Raw genomic sequence first — 6,000 nt, 5'->3', positions numbered from 1 at the left:
ATGGCCTTTTCTCCTGACAATCAGTCCCATGTAATATTGTATTTACATCCATAAGTCCATAGGTACCTTTATAGTACACAATAATATGGAGGAAAAGACTGTTGCATGTTTTCATCTTTGTAGTAAAGTGCTAAATCTTACATATATACACATGTAACATGTATAAATATTCTTTGTATAGATTTGTGGTCGTAGTGGCTGCTCGCAGGCGTATGAACTGATATATGTGCCGTTCCAGCCACCATATATACTATGGAAAACACGGGCTGACTGTTCCCATAGACCTACCCGTCGCCATATGTATATTAAAGTGCTCTGAACTGATATGAATAAAGCTTTATTTATTTATTTGATTGGTGTTTTACGCCGTACTCAAGAATACTTCACTTATGTGACGGCGACCAGCATTCTGGTGGGAGGAAACCGGGTTTAGTCCAAAGGAAACCCACGACCATCCGCAGGTTGCTGACAGATCTTCCCACTTAGAGGAAGCCAGCATGAGCTGCACTTGAACTTACAGCGACTGCATTGGTGAGAGGCTCCTGGGTGATATGAATAAAGAGATATTTCTTTTAAGGACACCTTTGTTTAGGGCTAGTTATCAGATAAATCACCAAGTATACAGGGTGTCCCAGAAGTCGTGCACCATCCAGGTTGAGGTTGAATGCTTAAGCTGAGTGGTGTGTTGCCCCACCTCTTTCAAACATAAAACCAATTCAAGCCTTTCTTGTTCTGTTCGTTTATTAGACATAATTAACTCTGAAAGAGAAAAAAAATTAAAATCAGTATTACATCTGAAACACAGAAAAAAAATAAAATCAGGATGGTGCACGAATTCTGGGACACCCTGTATACCCGCCAAACAAGCAGGTACCAGATGTGTTAGATGGTTTGCTGGAGGGGTTAACATGATGTGTATACCTGTAAAACAAATACGTAACAAGTTCAACTGTCAGTGTGAAAACGACGACCGATGTTAGCACTCGTTATACCTTTCCTGTGGTATAAGTCTGTTACGTTATCATGTTTGTGTTTACGTGCCATGGATCTAGGTTGTGAAAATGAGCTGTAGGTATTACAAAAGATGTGACTACCATCTGATGCACTCACTATTTGTTGAGTAAATATAGATCGCGCGGCTGGGTACACACGTACAGGTTGACGGGCTAAAAGTAAGTGTTTTCCGTGAAGCCACACCTGGCCGGTAGGTTACATAGCTCTGGGCGAATGCTCTGGTCGTCTCTGTCAGGTGAAGTGTTGTTGTAGGATTACCGTGAGTTCAGTGTCACAAAAGGACGCTCTGAGAATCAAAGGGTGAATCTACCTGTCCAAATCAAGCGGATAATCGACCAATGAACACCTCTTCAGTGCCGCTGTATCGAGTCTTTTCTCTGCCATGCACTCGTGTCTAGTTTGTATGACGCTGGGTGGGATCTTGCACCCGTAGAAGCAGAATCAATTTCCCAGAGAATACGCTGGCCGGAAAAAGAGCAAACGCCGCTTTATGCGAGCCCAGATTGTCCCTTGGAAAGAACGACTGTTTCAATTAAATCCACTCAAATGAAGTTAGGAAGTCGGTAAGCCCGTATAAAAAGTAACCGTAGTATAGTTCTATTGAATGCTTGGCTGTTGTCGCGGGGGAAGCCATTCCCGATGAAAAGCCAGCACTAGGGGTTTTGTCCTCCCACAGAGCGATAACACGGCACCTTGAAAGGCAAACGGACAAATACTCGTCACTTGTTCGGTTTTTCACACATCGTCAACGACTCTTCAGACAGACCAACTATCTGTCACCGGGCAAGCGATTTTTTTTACATTGAACAATGCAATTGGATTAAGGACCTCTTTTCAAACCCAGAAATTGTTTCCGCAACAATTTACCAAATATTTAGTAGTTTTCTCAGGTGTTTCCAACTTCTTTTCCCTCCTGTCAAAGACCCCCTTCATGAAGACGTAATTAATCTGCGTCACTTCGAAGCAGAGCGTTCGGCTGTATTCCGGGGCAGTGATCAATCCGCCGAGGTTCCTCGATCCATCAGATGCTATCTCTTAGCCAGACGTGAAAATAACAAAAAATACAAAATTAAACGGTCAATTAAAGAATAGCCGCCGTCACTACATGCATCTTAATCAAGATACAGAGGCATCTATTGACAACGTTATTAGCAGCCCTGTAGGACATAGCAAATTGCAAGACTTAAAATGTAACTTTAAATATACTTGCATATCAATGCACTTGAGTGAAACAACGTTAAACAGATGTGAAAAGGAAAAACATATGAAAAAAGTAAAGGGTCAGTAATATATATTTATATATTTATTTGATTAGTGTTTCAGCAATGCAGACTATTTCACTTATACGACGGTGGACAGCATTATGGTGGGAGGAAACCGGTAGAGCCTGGGGGAACAGTCAGTGTCGTCAGTGTATGATCTCTATTCCATCACAAGATGTGTCTTTGAATATCTCTACACTTAACTGAATGCAAGTGTCAAGTTAAGTAATATACAAATTAGACATACAATGACATATTTCTTTTCATTCTTATCCCATTAAATGGGAGTAATTCAATTTACCACTCCAAAAGCAACACAACTATTTTCAATTTGTTATATAAACACGAACTTTCTGAGAGACACGGGTATTATTAAGAGTATTTACCGAGCAAAATTTATTTTCTGTAATAGACTCAGGGTGCTGAATTTGAAACATTCTGTATGTCAAGTAAATACAACGGCCAACGTAAAATTCATGCATATATTTATTTATATACCTTGACATGTCTAGTAATATACTTACTATTTATTCATTGGTAATCATATAGTCGGCAGACTGATTGTACTTATCGGCAAAATTTGGTACTTTGACCCCCGTCTCATCTTTATTCATCAGGCTACTTTTATTACAGTACAGGCTCCGTGTCTTACCAATGAATGGTGTGCTGGACTGACCAGCCGTGCTTACGTGATAACAAGGTTTAGCTGAAAAGTTGATCACTGCATATCAATACGGGAATGTGAAATAGGTCAGGGTATTGAACAGGTCAGAGTGGTTCACCTGACAATACTGGTCAATCTGGGAAAACCAGGATATTATTGCCGTCTTGAAGAAATAGGGGGAAGAAATTGCCGATAATCAAGCATTAATATTATTCATGAGAAGTCGGGATCTTATTGTGTTGGGAAGAAATTAAGATGGGGAGGTGTCGCCTCGATGAAGGCCTATTGCCCCCTACAGCTGTTGAATTTTAACCATGCCATAATCTCGTAAGGCGATCTGAACACTACTCCGGGAATATATTCACCCTTTTTTCATTGTGACTCGGAGCTCGCACGTAAACGGCAGTGTTCTCATCGGACAGTGCGGAAGGAGGATGGCTGTGGGGGTAGATAGAGAGGTAAGCTGGGGCAGACGGGGACACGGGGACCATGGGTATGTACCAAGAGACCCACAACTCCATGATGTTCTAGATTCCGTGTGCTGACGTGACACCGCCGGCATTAGGGCGGACATCTCCAGTAAACACGTACGGTAGAAGTTAACGCAAATCACAGCGAGCATCTTACAAGCCCTGTACCTCTGCTGTCGCCCCTGAACACCCGTGCATGTGTCACCAGTGAACCTCAGTCGTTTCGAAAGTCGCGACGCCTTTCGGTAAACCAATCTGATTAAAAGAACACGATGAAACCAGCCTGACTGTATATATATATACATGGCTACGTCTACATAGGCTTTGACGTTCACGTGGAAAGTTTTGACGTTCGGGCCGCTGACCAAGCTTGCCTATAGGCCTTTATCCTCACTGACGTATTCTATAGGGACAGGGCTACCATGAAATCAACCCTGTCCTTGTTAAGTCCAAATTAAGGAGATGGAAAACCCCCGGATGTTGTAAAAGCGAAGAACGTGTGTTTTGAAAAGCAAGGTTGATTGCATCTTTACTCCAGTAACTTCCGGATTATCCAAACAGCCCGATGACAGCACGCGGATAGCCTTTTCGGGCGGACGGTTTACCCAAGAAACACATCTGAGACTTTATGTACCTGAAGAGGTGAGTTAATATGTGGTGAGCAGTAAATGCTGCATGAAAAAAGTGAAAGCTTTGTAGACGTGGTATTCTGCTAACTGATAATGGCCCTGCGATGCACTCGTCACTTAAAAAACAATTGATGATTAATGAGAAAGTTTACGAAATATCTCCTCTATGTATCATAATTAAAATTAAGTTTTAATGTCATTTAAGAACAGAAAGTTTTGTTGTTATTTTTTTTTTCGAAATTTGATCTCCAGTTGATCACTAAACATGACATAAGTATAGTATAACATCCTAATAAAAATTTTGTGACCTCTTTCAAATTGATGTGAAACTTAAAAACAAATCATTGCTGATGTCGTGTCAATGGGCAGTATTTCCGATTAGTATTTGTTACGGTTTTATTATTTCATAAAATATTATCGCTGACACGGCGAGAGTATGTATCCTGTTCAAAGACCATTGCCGAACTCAACGTTACTGGGATACAACAATGACACAATACCTGCTGATCTCACGCAAAATGATAATTATAGTTAAGTTAACGTTGTCCCGGTAGGTGGAGAATTGCGCACGCGCATGAGTCAGCTATTCAGCATATAGGGATCTATAAAATCTCCTGGATACCGTGCAGAACCAGATTCCCTGATGGGCCGTCATATAAACCCTTACTTATAATGGTTATCGTGCACATACAAATGAATTTTTCGTATCTAAGTTTAAAACTAATGAACACGTGACCTGCTAGCTTATAAATTCGTAGTATGATGCAGACAGAAAAAGTTTGAAATAGTTCTCAGATTTTGTTTTAGGTTACAGATACGCGAGAAGCGTTCCCAATAGATTTAACTATCTTGAAACTGAGCTTGAATACTGACATATAATTCGTCAACACGGGAAACAAATGACTGTATGTGTCGCCCCCAATCGACCGTGTTATTAATTAGACGAGTTTTAACGAACTTAAACATGCTTGAAATTCGTGCAGAGTAAAGCAACACAATGCGACTGCGTGGCCTCGTATAGATGTGAGTTCGTCTACCAATATCCTGTTTTCTTTTTCAAAGTTTGAAATTCAGGCCGCGTTTCTGGCGGGATAATACATCAGGTCGTTAGTCAAAACCAACAAATCTATACAACCGAGAGCTGCATACCACAGCGTAACTACGACGACGATTACTTAGTCGCAGATCAATTTTCTCATTCTTCTTGTGCCCAGAACATAATAAACGGACTGAGGATTTTTTGAAAAGAAAATGAGAATAGTGTTCTCTATACTGGCTGTCATGTCCACAATACAAGTGATTTATTCTCCAGCCTAAATTAGCTCGTCTTGGGCTGGGCTATGTTATCTGCAGCTGGAATGGCCACGTTTCAATGATATGCCGGCATCGCGGTAAAGTACGAGACGGGGGCTGTCAACGCCAGATTCACCAATACCCTATCACATCTGCGTCCTAATAGGCAGAAATTTCATCAGAGGTTTAGGATAGTAGGCCACTGTGAATCGTCACAAGTATTTTTGATATTAGCTCCCAGTGCACTAGGAGCAACTGTATGCGGAGGCCAAGTGGCCTCGATCGGCTTATCTGCTCGTTTGTCAAAAGCTCAACTAACGATCAAAAATTCCCAGAGCATTTTATGATCACCTCGAAATATGGGGGAATGAGATACTATATTGCCGATCAAAAGATCTAGCGTCTCGGTGAGAATTTGTCATTTCTCTTCCCAGAAGTAAATGTCCATTTCTTCCCCCAGAAAATGGCAAAATTGCATTGACTACGGGAGCTGGAATTCTTGTTACTCACTTCGAAGATAAGAGAAAGGAGGTCAGCCATGTCGTCAATAATGGCGGAGGCGGAGGACATTCATTTCCTATACCTCTTCAGCAATTTTTTATCTGGCAGTTGGAGAAGAATTATGTGGACTGCACGTAGCTACAGCTTGTATGGTGGAACGTAATGAA

General features: G+C 41.3%; 1 long non-coding RNA gene across 2 annotated transcripts in view; it reads left to right on the top strand.

The window, feature by feature from the left end:
* The first annotated feature begins 3,359 nt into the window (after positions 1-3,359).
* Positions 3,360-6,000, top strand: part of LOC135461837 (uncharacterized) — a 40,156-nt gene continuing 37,515 nt past the window's right edge. For both annotated transcript variants that reach the window (XR_010443404.1, XR_010443403.1), the window contains exon 1: positions 3,360-4,052. This is a non-coding gene — a long non-coding RNA (uncharacterized LOC135461837). The remainder of the gene's footprint in view (positions 4,053-6,000) is intronic.

Source organism: Liolophura sinensis, chromosome 1 (assembly GCF_032854445.1).
Source record: "Liolophura sinensis isolate JHLJ2023 chromosome 1, CUHK_Ljap_v2, whole genome shotgun sequence".
In the NCBI taxonomy this organism is placed as follows: domain Eukaryota; kingdom Metazoa; phylum Mollusca; class Polyplacophora; order Chitonida; family Chitonidae; genus Liolophura; species Liolophura sinensis.
This window is presented reverse-complemented; position numbering and strand designations above follow the sequence as displayed.